Genomic DNA, 18036 nt, shown 5'->3' with positions numbered 1-18036 from the left:
GGAAGCAACAGCGGGCCAGTCCAGATCGACGCCCCCGTGGGAATCAGGTGAGCGTAACAAAATATCACACTTTGTCGGGGATTGTGGCTAATAAAAACTGGGGCAATTTGTGCAAGGCAGACCTCTGTGGATTCCCACGGGTGTCCTCTTTTGGGAAATGCATGGTGTTCCCTGTTTCCCTTGCTGGCTTCGACACCCTAGGCCCAAATCTGTAGGTTGACCGTATGAACAAAATGGTCAGTGGCGAAAGGCTTGGGGTTACCAGTGGGTTACCCTTTTCCTTTTGCGCCCCCGGTAGGTGCACCCACACATGTGAGGTACCGTTTTCATCGGGACACGTGTGGGGACGCGGGAAGGTAGGCCAGTTGTTGTTGGCGGTGTGTTTCGGTGGGTGGCCAGAGCGAAATGTCTGAGAATTGTCTTAATTTCCAGCCAATTTCAGAGACATTTCCCTGTGTCCACTCACCGAAACACGTCGCCTACAACAGATGTCATACCTTCTCGCGCTCCCACAGGTGTCCTGACGAAAAAGGGACCTCACATGTGTGGGTGCACCTACTGGGGGCGCAAAAGGAAAATGGCTAACCCGCTGGTAACCCCAAGTTTTTCGCCACAGCACAATTTGTTCATGTGGGCAACCTACAGATTTGGGCCTAGGGTGTCGAAGCCAGCAAAGAAAACAGGGAACCCCATGCATTTCCCAAAAGAGGACACCCGTGGGAATGCACAGAGGTCTGACTTGCGCGAAGTAGCCCAGAATTCATTACCCCTAACCCCAGACAAAGTGTACATAGTGTTTTTCTTCCAACCAAATATCACACTTTGCCTGGGATTGTGGCTAATAAAAACTGGGGCAATTTGTGCAAGGCAGACCTCTGTCGATTCCCCTGGGTGTCCTCTTTTGGGAAATGCATGGGGTTCCCTGTTTCCCTTGCTGGCTTTGACACCCTAGGCCGAAATCTGTAGGTTGCCCACATGAACAAAATGGGCAGTGGCGAAAGGCTTGGTATTCCCTGTGGGTTACCCTTTTCCTTTTGCACCCCGGTAGGTGCACCCACACATCTGAGGTACCGTTTTCATCGGGACACCTGTGGGAACGCGGGACGGTAGGCCATGTGTTGTTGGGGGGTGTTTCGATGGGTGAGCTGAGCAAAATGTGTGGAAAATGCATTTTTTTCCCACATTTCAGACTTTGCGGGGGTGTCTGGGTAATAAATTCTGGGGCGATTTGCCCAAATCATACCTCTGCGGATTCCCACGGGTGTCCTCTTTTCGGAAATGCATGGGGTTCCCTGTTTTCCTTGGTGGCTTGGACACCGAGGCCCATATCTGTATGCTGTGCCGGTCGGCAGAGCGTCTGAAATTCCCGTCTGAAAACAGACTTGGGATTACTTGTGTTTTAGGCTTTCCCATTGGCGGCCAGGTAGGTGCACCCACACATGTGAGGTACTGATTTCATCGGGACACCTGTGGGAACGCGGGACGGTAGGCCATGTGTTGTTGGGGGCGTGTTTCGATGGGTGAGCCGAGCGAAATGTGTTTTTTTTCCTCACATTTCAGACTTTGCAGCGGTGTCTGGGTAATAGATTCCTGGGCGATTTGCCCAAATCATACCTCTGCGGCTTCCCACGGGTGTCCTCTTTTCGGAAATGCATGGGGTTGCCTGTTTTCCTTGGTGGCTTGGACACCCGAGGCCCATATCTGTATGTTGTGCCGGTCGGCAGAGCGTCTGAAATTCCGGTCTGAAAACAGACTTGGGGTTACTTGTGTTTTAGGCTTTCCCCTTGGCGGCCAGGTAGGTGCACCCACACGTGAGGTACCGTTTTCATCGGGACACCTGTGGGAACGCAGGACAGTAGGCCATGTCTTGTTGGGGGCGTGTTTCCATGGGTGAGCCGAGCGAAATGTGTGGCAAATGTGTTTTTTTCCCCACATTTAGGAAATTGCGGGGGTGTCTGGGTAATACATTCTGGGGCGATTTGCCCAAATCATACCTCTTCGGATTCCCACAGGTGTCCTCTTTTCGGAAATGCATGGGGTTCCCTGTTTTCCTTGTTGGCTTGGACACCCGAGGCCCATATGTGTATGCTGTGCCGGTCGGCAGAGCGTCTGAAATTCCGGTCTGAAAACAGACTTGGGGTTACTTGTGTTTTAGGCTTCCCCCTTGGCGGCCAGGTAGGTGCACCCACACATGTGGAGGTACCGTTTTCATCGGGACACCTGTGGGAACGCGGGACGGTAGGCCATGTGTTGTGTTTGTGTGGTTTTCATAACGTTTACACCCATTTGCTGGTGCCCTTTGTCACACAACCCTTTCATTTCCCAAATGTAACCTACATTTAGTCGCTGCTTTAGGCACCATACTCTTTTGTAACCTGCACAAGTCACCTACCCTTGAAAAGGTCTGCCTGTGCTCTTTCAAAAAATGTATGCTTGCCGTTCCTCACCACATTGGTTTTCCTGATTTACACATGCTAAGTGCGTCTGATCAGGCCGTGAGCGTAAAACTCCTGTATACAATGGCTCAGTGTTTGGCTTGCAGTATTGCTTGTTTTGTAAAACACTACAAAAAATGTGTGCTTTCCTAACTGCAAGAGTCAGGGGAATGTAGCAGAGCATTGCTTTTCTCAAAATTCATAGAAGCCATTGCAGTATCAAGCCAACCATGTCCAACACATACCTTTTTTTCAGTCATTTTCCCGCTTTTCCCCCAATCTATGGCATTTTCCCCTACCTAATGTTTGCCTGACCTATGCAAATCACCCCTTCCTAAACTTGGAATTTCGTCTACTTTTCAGAAATATATGCCTTTCCGTCCTCCAATTCGGCTTTCCTACCCTTTTCTCCCATTCCGTCCATGCATGTCCAATCGGCAAAAATGGCCAAAATCGCCTACCTCTCACAAAACAGTTGATAACCACATCAATATAATGTTTTGCCGTTTCCACTCAACCTGTTCTTGAAAGCCAGGAAATTGGGGAATCCAGCACAGCAAACCATTTGTTCCTAGCTCTTACAAGGAAAAAACCACAGGCTTCTTTGTACATCATTTTATTGGCATATTTTGAAAAAACCCAAAATGTTCGCCCTTTTTGCTTATTTTCTCTCACTCCCCTACAGCAACCTAGGATTCCTCGGTGGCGTTACGACCGCCTACATGTGGGAAAAAAAGGAGCCAAATTTGGCCGACATATCTCATGTACCAGAAAAGTTACAAGCCATTGAATGGCCACATACCGAAATCACCAAAAAAGGCCCTGACACTGGGGAGAAATACCCATGCCACTTAAGGGGTTAAGCCCCAACTCATCAAAAAATAATTCCAGAACAAACCCTGTCTTTGTTTTCTGGAGGACAAATATTCTTGGGGCACAGAGTAGACTCCCCAAGTGCCCCCTTTGATTGCAAACCTGCTTCAGAATTAAAATCACCCATGACAATGATATTCAAAATTTTACATAACATTTGACACTCCTGTATAATACCATCGAGCAGGTTGATAAATTTCTTTAAATCGAGCTCAGGACTCCAGCAAACATTAATTATCAGCAGTTCGCCGAAGGGAATGGGGGGAGAGAAATGCAACAACATAGCAATACAACCCTTATAAGGTGAAAAGAGTTTAAGACACTTGAAGGGCAGTGAATTTCTTACTGCAATAAGCACGCCCCCCGCCGGTCTTCCTTAAGATTGTTTTTACTGCTGGTACTTGATTCAAACAGTACCCATCCAGCACCAGAGGAGAAAGTGCCCAAGTCTCTTGGAGCCAAAAAATACTTGCTTCGATTAGATGACAAATGCTGTCAGACACCATCCTCAGAACTTTATTGCCCCGTGTATTCCAAGATACAACTGTGTATACTAATGGAGTCTATGGTATCCCATTTAGGGCTTGAATTTTAGCTAATGATTCGCTCAGTGTTTGTACCAGTCGTTTAAGTTCGCTTTCTGAAGTTTGACTTTGTGCAGTTACCCCCTCAGTCTCTTTAGAGTGTATATGTAGAGCAGCTTCCGAAAGACAGCCTCCCTCTACCTCAACCCCACGACTAATCAATCTACTATTGAATGGTTCGAGGTCAAAGCCGAAGCAGTGGAGGGATTCAATTTCCGAAGCCACTAGTTCCATGATAGCCTGGGAGTAGAATACCAGTCTTACACAATCAAACCTCAATGGGTGAATAAAATCAACCAATTTAATATTGCCAGATGAAATCATGGAAAGTCTAGGTATTTCGCTGAAAAGGGCTAAAACTCTATGGCGATTTAATGAACCTGCACCGCCCTGCGAAAACATAAAATTTAACATAATGCTAGGGCAATCCGTAAAAAGGGGGGCTCTCCAGTGCATTCTCTTGGGCATCTCGTTATTTAAAGCTTGGTTATTGGACCTATAGGGACTGTGTTTATACCCCCCTATAGGGCATTTGGGCCCTGACAGGTTTTCTCCTTCTTTCTGTAGATCATTACCAGATGCCCGTACGTCGGTCCACTGAGACTTACTGTTTATCCCCTCTGCAGAGTACGCAGCTTGTACCAGGTTCGCCCAATCTTTATGCGGGTGGACATTCTTATTTCTTTCTGAAATGTCTCTCATTTCTTGTTGCTCACCGTGTAGTTATGCTGTAATTTGGAGGAATCTGGGCAAGCTTGGATTATCTGTGCCTCATGTCCCTCATTTTGATGTGTAACATAATTGAGCGAAACATGCTGGGGTTCGCTAGCACCGCCTTGCACCAATGAAATAACAGAACTATTGGTTGAATTTATTCGTTCCAGGCCCCGCCCAGTCGTGGACAATGGCTCAATTTGGTTCTTTCCTGTCACAACATGCTCTTGATGAGGTCCCAATACTTTCTTATGGTTGGGGGGGGGGTCCTTCTATATTGGCCTTTTTTTCAGTAGAATAAAGCCTTGCTTCAATCCAATTATGGGTGACCGGAAGTCTTACACCCTGCCTGCTAGAATCTTCTAGCAAATTTTTTAAGGCCTGTTCTACCAAGAATTTAATATCCTCACTAGGAACCAGGGAGGGTGCCGGTGGCCGCGGCAGGTCCCCCCCCCAGTCCTTACAATTGGGACTCCTAGGGCAAGGGGTTCCCCTAAATTATTAACATCCCCTGCATTAGGGGGGACCACGCACCCCTTAACCCTCTCGTTGATGATTCCCCGACCTCAGCCTTCTCTTGGGATACAGGGGTAGGATTTCTCAGTACATTTATTGGAAGTATAGACTGTGTGACAGGAAATGTAACCTTATTCTCCTCACCACTGCAAAGACTATTTTTAGTTTATGGTGTGAAAAAGAGCTTAATGTCCCTATTGTCATTCGAGGCCAGTATTTTTTGTATTATTTTTTGTTTTGTTTATTGTTATTTTTAGAGAGGACTGTGCATCATCACTGCATTTGAGGCCCTGGGGGGTCTTTCTTCCCAGCTGTCCCTTTTCCATTATTTGTACATCTTTTTTTTACATTTTCTTTTTTATTTGTTTGCATATCTGAGTATGACCCTTGTGACTCATGGCCTCAATTAGAGTATCCGATGCATCTCCATAGTCGCCCTCCTCCGGTTCTATAGGGTCCGATGAACACAGGACATGGTCATCAATTACAGCTAGATTGATTTTTTTTTCGAGTCCCCAATTCTTTCAGTTCTAACGCTTTTTTACTTTCCTCATCTAGTTGTGAAAAGTCAATGTCACCTTCTACAGAAAGTTCACATATGTCTTTTAAATTGGCATTGGAGTTGGCAATTTTGAGGGCAGGCAAGTTCCTGTTTTTTTTCTCCAGGATTTATCACAGAAGTGTGAGCCCTGGCTGCCCTGCGCCTAATAGCCCTAGCCCTCATTTTCTTCGCCCTGCAGGATGGGTGGTGATTGTTGACAATTGCACATTCGGCGGAGGAATCCCTATCCCTGGATCCCCTTTCATCCCCGTCTGGATCCCCTCCATCCCCCATTACCCTTAGGAGAGCCGAGGGACTATCTGTAGTAGTGGCTATCTGCTTGGCTTCATAGTAGCTGTCGCCAGTTACCGACTTCTCTTCTAGTCTTGTGAAATTTGTGTGCATTACACCAATGTTCTCCTCCAGGTTTTTAATCTGGGTACCGTTTGAAGACACCAGAGCTTTAAGTTCTGCCAAGCTGCTCAGTAGGGCAGGCAATGTGTCATTGTTCCCCTTTGAAAGAACCTCTGCATAAGATTTTGGGCACGCCACACTCTCACATTCTGTTTGCACGTTCTGATCAATGCAGAATATTCGACTTTGAGCTTTGACATGCCCCCCCATCAGTACACATCTTTCCATAGCCAAAAGATAGCCCTCCATTTTACAGGTCTTCTCGGTATTGACTAATATCAAGGATCTGAGTTCTTGGATGTCCAGGTGGGTCTGCTCATGACCCTTATCCAAAAGATTTAAGATCCTTGTTAAGACCGGAAATGTGGCATATGTTGAGGCCGTGTCTTCAGGATTAATGCCTTAGAAAAGCGGTCCTATGAGAGGGTCAGTTATGCCAAATGACTGATTTTGTATAGGGGAAGTGGGGGAAGTGGGGCTTGAAGATTTTATAAAGTTGCATCCTGGCTACCAAGCCCCTCTTTATCCCTATTATATGACCCTTTAACCTCATCCCCACAGTTAGTACCAAAAAGATTTCACAACAGACATAGGTATAGGCGGGGGGAAAATGGAGCCCCATCAGGGACTTCATGCAACTACCCCTGCTCAGGGCCTCGCAGGGGTTGACGGCCCTTTCAACAAGCGTACCCTTCTGTCTAGTTCTGCCCGTACCACGGGTGCCAGGAGGGAAGTGTCAGCCCCCATTTTCGGTTTGGCTCCCTCCTCTATTTGCCCCACTGAATATCTGCCCAGATTTTCATGTACACTTAACAAGCTATTTTGAGTAGGGACAGTAATTTGACCTAAATTTACATTTCTATCCCCTGTATTCTCCTCCACCTGTGGTGGATAAGCAGCACCTGTAGTGTTCTCCATACAATTAACCAGAGGCAGGTGTTCCCTTATTTTGCTGTGGCCGTTTGCTGACTCTTTCAATGAGGGGTCAGTTAGATGACCTTCATTCGAAGGGCCATCCATATTAAACACAAAAACAGGTTTGGCCAAGGAGTATGTTTTTTTTCACTACCTGAATAGGTCGAACAGATATTCCATTGCGAAGCGTGCCGACCATGCTCCAGCAAAGCAGCCAGTAACTGTTCTTGCTCAGCCAGGAGTATTGAGGGCACACTCCACACAACAAGAGACACCTTACTGCTCAGATATAATTACCAAGGTACCAATACCAGGGGGCGGAGTCAGCGTGTGCCAAGACCTTAAGGTAAATTAAAGCAACATATATTTCGGCGCACAATCACAATAATAAAGAGGTCCACTATATGACGGCAGAATGATCACAACGTGCACAACGAGCACAACATGCACAGACGTGCACAAAACAGTCACCTTCTTTGCATTCAGTTGACCAGGCAAGTCGGTGTAGCATGAAAAAAACATCCTCACGGCGGACATTCGCTTGCACCACAATGAAGGAACAGCAATGAGAGGTTCCCAGCTCCGGTGCAGTGAAGCACTTAGTCCACTCGAGCTCAGACCACCGCACTAGTTAACAGTACTTTGGAGTACTTGTAGATGCGCTGCTTTCTGGGATTATATCTTAGTCAGAAGGGGGCGTAGGTTCCCAGGGGGCGTAGTCAACGTGTGCCAGGACGTTCTTTGCTTTCAATTGACCAGACAGGTCGGTGTAACATAAAAAGACGTCCTCCCGGCAGACGTTCGCTTGCACCACAATGAAGGAACAGCAATAAGTAGTTCCCAGGTCCAGCGCAATGAAGCTCCGAGTCCACTCGAGCTCAGCCCGCCACACCAGTAAAACAGTACTTTGGAGTACTCACAAGTTGAGGAACAGTCTTGAGCAGATGGCCTCACACTGGGTAAGCGGGGGTGGGAGGGGTATGGGTCACACGTCGGTCAGAGTCAAAGGGGCGAGCCCCGAAGTCTCCTGAACACAACACTAAAACAGATGGGTCGATCTGGCGCAGTGCTCCAAGGTGGTGGTAAAGTCAGGCTCAGCAAGGCATACGAACACTAAAGATGGTTGTAGATCTCGCGTCAGTCAGGATCAAAAAGATGCGAGCCCCCGCAGTCTCCCAGACACGACGCTAGGCAGGGAATTCAGAGTTGCCTCCGATTTCGTTGCCACAGCTGGGCAGGATGATGGCAATCTCTGCAGGGGGCTAGTGCTGTGAGGAGCACAGCAGAAGGTCAGGTGGCACAGCAGCTCTGCGAGGGATGAGGCAGATGATATGAGGGATGGTAAGCAAATGTGGCGAGAAAGCTCGAGCAGCGCATTGCTTGCTGCCTCAGCAGCAGACAGCCTTACAGCCTCGCTCGGAGCGTATACAGGATTACTCCACTCAGCTGATTAGGCAGGGGAGAGCCCGGCAGCAGTCTCCGCCAGGCACCCGCGTTCTCAAGGGGCCTTTAAGGTGCACAAGGGTCCAGGCGCTCTTTCGATTCTACGGCTCCGGGGATTCATAACTTGATTGCTCCGTCCCTCCTCACGAGTATTAAGGAGTTCTTTGAGCTCAACGATAACGGGGAGGTTGGAGAGGCAGGAGTGTGAGAAGCCTTTAAGGCTACAATTCGAGGGGTCTTGATTCGTGTGGGGACTTCGAGAGCTGAAGAGCAGTAGAAGAGTGGACGCAGTACATCCCCCAGGGGGTGAGAGATGCCTTGATGACCTAGGAAAAGCAGAGCGATTTCGATCATTCTACAAACTCTTATACACATCAGAGTGCTCAGGAAAGGGTCCAGAGGCTGAGAACTTTGACTCTCTACCGATCCCTTGTCTTCCACCAGAGAAGGCAGGCCTTCTAGAGAGGCCCATCACGCCCCAAGAGATGATGGATACAATAGGCTCCATGAAGGGGGGTACTACTCCCGGTGACGATGGTTTCACACTCTCTTTTTACAAGACATTTGGCTTCACTGTGGCTCCATTCTTGGTCAGATTATTCAATAATTTCCTAGACTCAGGGACTCTCTCGCAGTCAATGTTATCGGCTCGAATAGTTGTCATTCCAAAAGAGGGGAAGGATCTGTTGAATTGCCAATCAAATCGCCCCATTTCGTTACTAAACACTGACGTGAAAATCCTGGCGAAGCTACTTGCAAACAAATTAGCCCAATTCCTCCCCTCGCTCGTCCATGGTGACCAAGTTGGGTTTATCCCTGGGAGGCAAGGCTGCGATAACTTTAGGAAGACCCTTGATTTGACGTTTGAAGCGAGTAGGACCAACACCCAGGCGTACCTTTTGTTGCTGGACTATGAAAAGGCCTTCGACCGTGTGGGGTGGCCCTACGTAGGCAAGGTCCTCCAGAAGATGGGTTTGGGGGAGAGTTCCGTGAGTGGGTGTCTGCTTTGTATAATGCTACGTCTGCCACGGTGGTGGTTAATGAGGTAGTTTCCACCACTTCTCCCTTTTTCGCAGTACCCGGCAGGGATGCCCCTTGTCTCCTCTCTTATATGCTCTTGCAATGGATTTGCTTGCTATAGCCATTAGGCAGGACCAGGGGATCTCTGGTGTTGTGTACACGAAGCGCGCATGCGCGGCCCAGCGCTGCCTACGCGCGCTGGTGTCCCGACCCTGGGAGGCCCGCGCACCACCACAGGGCTTCCCCAGGGCACAACACTGGCGACGAGGAGGTACGGACTGCTTCCGTGCTCCGACAGCTTCGGAGATACGGAAAGTCTTCCGTATTACGGACCCGCGGCGCGCCGGCGGCCATTTTGAGTTCACTCCTCCCCTCTTCACACGTGGCGGCAGTGGTTGCGGCCCGAAAGGGTGCTCGTGCGCCACATACCAGCTGTGTTGGAGGTCACAGACAATTTTTGGAAAACCCACAGTCCTGCAGGCGCAGGGCTGTGGCATTTAAGAAGAAAGAAGTGGGTTTCTACACCCCAATACTACCACGAGACCAGGACAAATCGCCCTTCTCTCAAGAAAGACAACTGTGAGTACGTGACGCAGAAATGGGAGAAGAGACCGACGATGAGGGTGCCGCTGCCCCAATCCCCCGCAGATCTCGCAGCTCCCTAGCCCCCATGCCTGAATTCGATACTACTGGCCCCCCTTCCAAGTTGGGCCCAAAGTGGCTATTGTGGGTCAAGAGACTAGATATGTTCTTCAGGGCATCGGGGGTGAACGATGATGACACCAAAATCGCGACTATGATCTACTCGGCAGGCGCAGAAGTCCACAAGATCTACGACTCCCTCGTCATCCCCGTAGTCACGTATGACGCAGTCAAGCAGGCACTCAAAGACCATTTCCTCCCCATGGCTAACGTGGATTTTGATAGATTTGTCATGGGTGCCGAAAGGCAACTAGACGACGAGCCCCTAGACAAATTTTGTGCCTGTCTGAGACACCTGGCGACCTCCTGCAGATGGGTCGATGAGGAAGAAATGGTCCGCAACCAACTACTGCAGGGGTGCAGCTCCGGCAAACTTCGAAGGCAGGTACTGAGAGAACCTGGCTTGACCCTCCAGCAAATTTTAGACCTGGGAAGAGCACATGAGCTAGCGGAAGCCAGAGGTGCGAAAATGGACGCTGCCACGCGACCGAAGAACGACGAAGACGCATTTGTTGTGGGGCGGTCAGCAGCAGGAAGGTCAAGGTGGGCGTCGAGAAGGCCTAATACCCCGCCCACGCCAGGCAACGCCTCATCGTGCTCCTACTGTGGGTATGACCTCCCCCACAGCGGCGAATGCCCGGCGAAGTCGAGAACGTGCGGCCGGTGTGGCACACCGGGACACTACGCCAGGATGTGCCGGGCTGCCTCCCCTGTTGCGGCAGGAAGAGGACCGGAGAGAGTTGGACGGGGAGGCGCTCGCAGAGTGAGAGGCATCTCTTCGATCGATCAGGGCCTGCAGGACCTGGACATCGCGGAAGAAGAAGAGGAGGAGGAAGAGGTTTTCTTCATCTCCAGCATCGTAGAAGGCCCTGGGACGAGGCGCCAACCCACATGCACTGTCAACATCGATGACGTCCCCACCCCCATTCTCATTGACACTGGGGCTTCGGTCTGCGTGCTAGCCACCAAACATTATGAGGCCCTGCCTGGCCCACCGGAGCTGTCAGCGTCCATGGCACGAATATATGCATTAGGTGGGGATACGCTTCTTCCCATCCAAGGCGTGTTCATTGCCCCGGTTTCTCATGGACAAAACACCATCAAAGCAAGATTCTTTGTTACCAGCGTCAGCCCACATTCCCTGCTGAGCTGTGCGGCGTCAGAAGCACTCGACATTGTCCACTTCACGTTTGGGGTATACCACGCCGATCTGAAAAGCATGCTGCACAGGTTCGAAACTCTCTTCAAGGGCATTGGCAAACTGAAAGCAGAGCCCGTTCGCTTACACATCGACAAGTCCTTAAGGCCGACAGCCCTCAAACATCGCCGGATTCCCTTTCACTTAAGAGCCCAAGTGGAAGAGGAGTTGCAACAGCTGGTCGACCGGGACATCATTGAAAGAGTGGAAGGCCCCACCCCTTGGGTGTCGCCCATTGTGGTAGCCCCAAAGCCGAAACAGCCGGGGGCGGTACGCATCTGCGTGGACATGAGGCTCCCAAATGCCGCCATCAAAAGGGAGCGTCACCTCACACCCACTCTAGACGACATCGTCGGAGAACTCCAAGGTGCCAAAGTCTTCTCCAAACTGGACCTCAGATCTGGGTACCGGAGCTACACCCCGAGTAGAGGTACATTACGACATTCACTACTCACGAGGGGTTGTACCAGTACAAGAGACTAAACTTTGGAATCTCGTCCGCGGCAGAGGTCTTCCAGAATGCCATCAGAGGAGCCCTGTCCGGACTGAAAGGTGTCATTAACATGTCCGACGACATCTTAGTCTTCGCAAAGTCGGAAATTGAACCCCTTAAACGGCTAGAAAAAACTTTTGAGAGACTACAGGCGGTGGGCCTGACCCTGCACCAAGAAAAGTGCGAATTCCTCAAAGACCGACTGGAATTCTTTGGGTTCACCTTCCATGCGGGGGGCATATCCCCAGACCCTGGAAAAGTGAGGGACATAAGGGATGCGCCTCCACCCACATCACCGGCGGAGGTTCGGAGCTTCTTGGGGATGGTCAACTACTGCGGCCGTTTCATCAAAGACGTAGCCTCTCTGTCGGAACCACTGAGGGCACTTACGAGGAATGACGTGACTTGGCAGTGGACGGAGATTGAACAACGATCCATCAAAGCCATCAAAGAAGCCCTGTCAGAGCAGGAGACAATGGCCTATTTCAACCCCAGCCGGGAATCGGAGATTGTGGTCGATGCCAGCCCGGTGGGACTGGGGGCAGTACTCATGCAGGCAGACGAACTAGGGGTCATGAGGCCCATAGCATATGCCAGCAAAGCCCTCACCGACACGGAAAAGCGGTACTCCCAGATAGAAAAGGAAGCCCTCGCCATCCTGTGGGGGTGCAAACACTTTAGAATTTACATCCTCGGCAAACCCGTCGTCGTGATTACGGACCACAAACCCCTGATTCCTATCCTGTCGGGAACGTCATCCAAACCGCCTCCCCGCATCGAAAGATGGATGTTGTCCCTCATTGAATACGGCGTCAAGCTAGTTTACCGCCCAGGCACCCATAACCCAGCCGACTACCTTTCTCGCCACCCAGGCACGAGGGACACCCAGAATCCCGTAGAGGTAGCAGACGCTGGAAACGCCGTGCATCTCGTCATTGAATCAGCCCTGCCAGTGGCCTTGTCGAGAGAGGACATTGCGGACGACTCGAACTCCGACGAGGCGTTCCTAAGAGTGAAAAGGGCGGTGGCCACAGGAGAGTGGTGGGACATCCTTCTAAACAACGCCAGGAGGAACCCCGAGGTACAAAGGGACCTACAACTGCTATGGAAAGCTCGACACGAGCTCTCGGTGTCCACGGACGGCCTGTTGCTGTGAGGGAACCAGATCGTGATCCCCAGGTCGTTGGTCATGAGAGTCCTCCAGTTGGCCCACACAGGGCACCAGGGCATGGCCAAGATGAAGGCACGCCTCAGGCTGAAGGTCTGGTTCCCCGATCTGGAGCACAGGGTAGCCGAGTTTGTGAGGACCTGCATCCCCTGCCAGGCCACGAGTCCTGTGGAAAGAGGCCCACCCATTCAGGCCATGGAACGGAGCAACGTGCCATGGGGAACGGTGCATGCAGATTTCGGCTCGACAGGAAGAGGCCTATATTTCCTGGTGGTCACAGACCAGTGGTCGAGGTATCCGGAAGTGGAACTCGTGGAATCCACCGCCAGCGATCACACCATCCTGGCGATGGACAAAATCTTCGCCACCCATGGGTTCCCATTTGAGATTTGCTCAGACAATGGAGCGCCGTTCCAAGGACAGCGGTTTGCTAGATACTGCGCGGAACGAGGCATCAAGCACCGGAAGGTAACCCCGCTATGGCCAAAGGCCAATGGAGAGGTTGAGCGTTTCATGCGGACACTAAACAACATTTTTCGTATTTCTGTCGATGGAGGGGAGGACCTGCGACACAACCTAATCGACTTTCTCCGTGAGTACCGGTCCACCCCACATCGATCCACCGGAATCGCACCCGCTCAGGCACTGTTCAAGCGAATACCCAGAGGGCTGATACCCGAGGCTGGAGACCGACGCCCAGGTGTGATCGATAGCGCATGGGTGACAGCAGACAGAGCAGCGAGAAACGAGAGCGAGACAACAAGGCGGAGGCTGCCAGGAAAAGAGATAGCAGTAGGAGATACCGTCCTAGTCCGGAACAGGAAACCGGAAGGGAAACTCTCGATGACTTACGAAACCCAGCCAATGGGAGTAACTCATGTCAAAGGGTCAATGGTCACAGCTGCGAATGCGCGAGGGACGGTAACCAGAAACGTGTCCTTCTTCAAGCGCATAGGACGCGTGGCCGCGGAGGAAGAAACCAGTCCTGCCGAAGGACAAGCAGCAGAGGCACCGCAGGAAGGCGGTGAACCGCCCGGGGACCCTGGGGGGCCAGAAGAACTCGAGAGAGGCTCGCCCAGGTACCCGCGCAGGGAAGGACGCCGTCCACCGCAAAGGTTCCACGATTTCATCATGGACTCGGCAGCCTGAGTAACGAAGCCTGTTAAGTACAGTTTGATTTGAGCCACGTTGGCTCCCCTGTTTAATGTGTTTGTTGTTTGGGGGAAAAGGAGGGATGTTGTGTACACGAAGCGCGCATGCGCGGCCCAGCGGGCCGGCGCATGCGCGCTAGTTAATAAAGGCGGTCCCCGGCCAGTTCGCGCCGGAGCACCGGAACGAGCAGACGTCTCCGGCGTGTGTCCTTGCGCGCTGCCTACGCGCTCTGGTGTCCCGACCCTGGGAGGCCCGCGCACCACCACAGGGCTTCCCCAGGGCACAACATCTGGGATCAGATGCAGAGATTTTGAGTTTAAGTTATCATTGTTTGCGGATGAAATCCTGGTGTATATAACCAATCTGAGTCAGTCTCTTCCGAATCTCTTGAGCCTGATCCAATCCTTTTGTGCATTCTCCGCTCTTAAAATGTATCCATCGAAATCTTCTCTCCTGCCAATGGGGTAGGGGGATGGGCGGGTTGAGGGCATGGCTACTCCATATTTGGGAGTGCGGATCCCGAGGGAACTTGAAGACCTCTTTGAACTTAACTTCTCCCCCACTCTTGCCAAGATTCGTTCGGATCTCCAGCGTTGGGGTCCGTTGACGCTCTCCTGGTTTGGACGCATTGTGTCCCTAAAAATGAATATCCTGCCTCGCCTTCTGTACCCTTTTTCTGCCCTCCCCATCATAGTGCCAGACTCAGTTTATAAGTCTCTGCAATCTATGGCGATGCGTTTTGTATAGAACGGGAAAAAAAACAAGAGTTAAATTTGCCACCCAGGCTCTCCCGAAGGCCCACGGGGGCTTTGGGCTCCCAGACTTTTGCCAGTATTATAAGGCTTTGCAGCTTAGGGTCATGCTAGAGCACATGAAGGATGAAATACTCACATACTGGTCTTATATAGAAGACATTCACACACACCCTACGAAAGTGAGAGATCTCCTATGGGCTCCATCCAAGGATATCCCGGCTGGGGTCAGAAATCATCCAACTTTAACGGTTTTGTGGTCCTTGTGGAGGCAGGACAAATCCAATGCCCCCCTTTCTTCTTGGCCTTCTCCTCTGTCCTCTTTATGGGCCCCCCCCTCTGGATCTGGAGAAGAGAGGTTTTAGAGATACCCAGAGTTGATCTGATAGGGGTTTGGAGCGAGCGCCCAGCTATTCCAGAATGGCTCCTTTATTGAGTACTCTACCTTAGCAGAGGGTATGGGGGAACGTCCGATGCCCATCTTTAACTTTCTTATAATAAAGTGACTCCTGACTAGCCCTAGGTGGGGCGTTAACTTGTCTCATCCTCTCACGCCCCTGGAGAAACTCTTAGTTGAGGCAACTTCGAGAAGAGGAATCCTTTCAAAGCTATACAAGATCTTAATCATGGCCCAGATTGAGGGTAGACAGGGATTTAAGCAGTTTTGGGAGGAGAAGTGGGGAGAGGCCCTGGAGGAGAACACCTGGTCTAGGCTCTTTAGTGGGCTCCTATCGGGCTACCTTTATACGCCGGCCATGAAACATAATTTTTAAATCCTCCATACATGGCACCTCCCCCCGGAGAGATTATCTAAAATGTATCGTGGCACTTCGCCCCTTTGCCCCTGGGAGTGTGGCCAAAAGGGTTCTTGGTTTCTTTTGTTGTGGGATTGTGCTTCTACTCAGATCTTTTGGTCGAAACTACTGAGCTGAATTAAAGACATAGTGGGTATCTCACTCCCCTTGAGTGCTATTGACCTCCTGTTTGGGTTCCCCTCTCCTGCCTCGGAGTCAATTGCTTATCCCAGGGTGGTTCAGGCTATGCTGAGGGCAGGGAGGCTGGCCCTAGCCAGAAATGGAGAAGCACATTTGTTCCATCCAGAGCAGTATGGCTGGCTAAGATGTGTGTTATTTTTCTTTTTAAGAGAAGTTGACAGCCCTAGTGCACAATTCAATGAACACCTTCTTGAGTGATTGGACACTGGTGCTTTTGCATGAGGATTGTGGTACAATGAGACTTTGAGGCTTCCTGCCCAGTAGCGCCCTCTCTAGCGCCTTCAGGATATGTTATCACTGACTGCTTGAGCTGTATTATCACGAATGAACCCCGAGTGTCAGCCTATTCGCTCTGTGAGGCCCAATAGTTTTTTATTTTTTCCCTTGAATCTCCAATGCCCATTTGGGACTGGTTAATTATGTGCGGGAGGTGGGCTAGGGAGGGGGGATGGGAGGGTTTATGGTTGTGAGTATTCATAGATTGTGTTTTTTTGTTTAAGTAAAATGTTTAATAAAAACTAAGTGGAAAAAAAGAAACAACTTCCGTGCTTGCGTGGTCTGATAAGCCAATGGCTTGCACAAGAAATGAGGCTGATACTGCGTCATGAACATTTGAAAACCTTTCAGGAGCTGCCAAAGTATCTGAAGGAGCCACTACCACTGTGGGTGCTCCTTCCCCTCCTGATGATGATGAGGAAGCCATAGTCGCACCATTCTGAGCCTGTAATGGAGGAGCCTGTGCTGTCAATGTTTGTACTTGAGCCTGCAATGCTGCGATCTTAGTCCAAGATTTATCCAACTCCCTCTGCATATCTTGTAACAACTTCATCATACCTGCCAAGGTGTAAAAATCATGAGCTTGTGATTTTGTCAAATGTGCTATTCGCACCGTCAACCTAACCACGGAAGCTACATGTACACGACCCTCCAACCTTGGTTGGCAAGAAATGCCCACTTTGACACACAGGCCACCTTAAGACATCCAATGGGGAAAGAGGGTTAGGTAGAGGTTGTGGATAGGTAAAGGGAATTCGGGTTAATGGAAACAGGTTTAGGAAGAGATAATGGATGGGAAAGGGGTCAAAGGGAAAGTACACATACCAACAACCTGTAATCTAACTCTTTCCATAACTCCTTATAGCCTATATCGCACTGCTACTGTCCCAGCACACCTTCACCTGTCATGTACCTTTGTATCGCACACTGCCTGAACATAAACTCCTGCTAAACATAATACCAAACCAATTAACTTCTTAGACATTTGTACACAAATTGAGTGCATGCTTCCATTGACCCTAACCTCGCTCCTGGCACAGAACATGTTTTATACAATCTGTCTATAAGTCCTGCATGCTTCGATTCATGGTCTCCTCTTGGTTGCTCAGTATTGAAAGCTCCAACTTAACAATGCATTCAATTCCACACCCCTTGAGTGTCAAAAAATAATCTGTAGCAGTCCACATTGAATATATCTACTTCTATTTCGATTTGTAATGTGCCCAAGCCCACAGACGTCAAAGCGCTCCAAAAGCAATTTAGACAACAGAAATGACGGGACAAGTACAAAGGAAGAAGGGGTCTGAGTGGTAGGTCAAAACAAACCAAGGACTCAAGTGAACAAAAGAGTCTTCAGTCTCTTAAGGTACACAGAAAGAGTCTTTTCCAAGCAAAGTTGCACAGGGAGAAAATTCCAGGCTGTAGAGGCATGCGCTGGAAAAGAGTGGTCCCTACCTCTTGATTTTTTATATCTAGGACAGATTAATCTGAAGGTATTAGAAGACTGAGTGGATCTGGTCTCCAGTTGCTGGATAAGACTCAGCTTGAGATAAGAAGAAGCAGTGCCAAATAGACATTTGTGGACCATGATGTTTATCTTAAACTGAATTCTGGATGAAATAGATAGCCAATGGAGGGCTCTCCTGTGGTCCGAAATGTGGTCACTTTATGAGCCATTTTTGAAACTCTGTACTCCATAGTTTACCAACCCCACTAAGGACAGCATTACAATAATCGAGTCATGGGCATAATCATCGCTCTTACAAGGGTCTCCGAATTATTGGAAGACACACATGGATACACAAGCCTCAGTAACATCAGATGGTACTGAGTTTTTTTTTGCCA

This window comes from Ambystoma mexicanum, chromosome 10 (assembly GCF_040938575.1).
Source record: "Ambystoma mexicanum isolate Mex_15411 chromosome 10, UKY_AmexF1_1, whole genome shotgun sequence".
Taxonomy (NCBI): Eukaryota; Metazoa; Chordata; class Amphibia; order Caudata; family Ambystomatidae; genus Ambystoma; species Ambystoma mexicanum.
The sequence above is the reverse complement of the archived record's forward strand: the minus strand, read 5'-3'. Positions refer to the sequence as shown.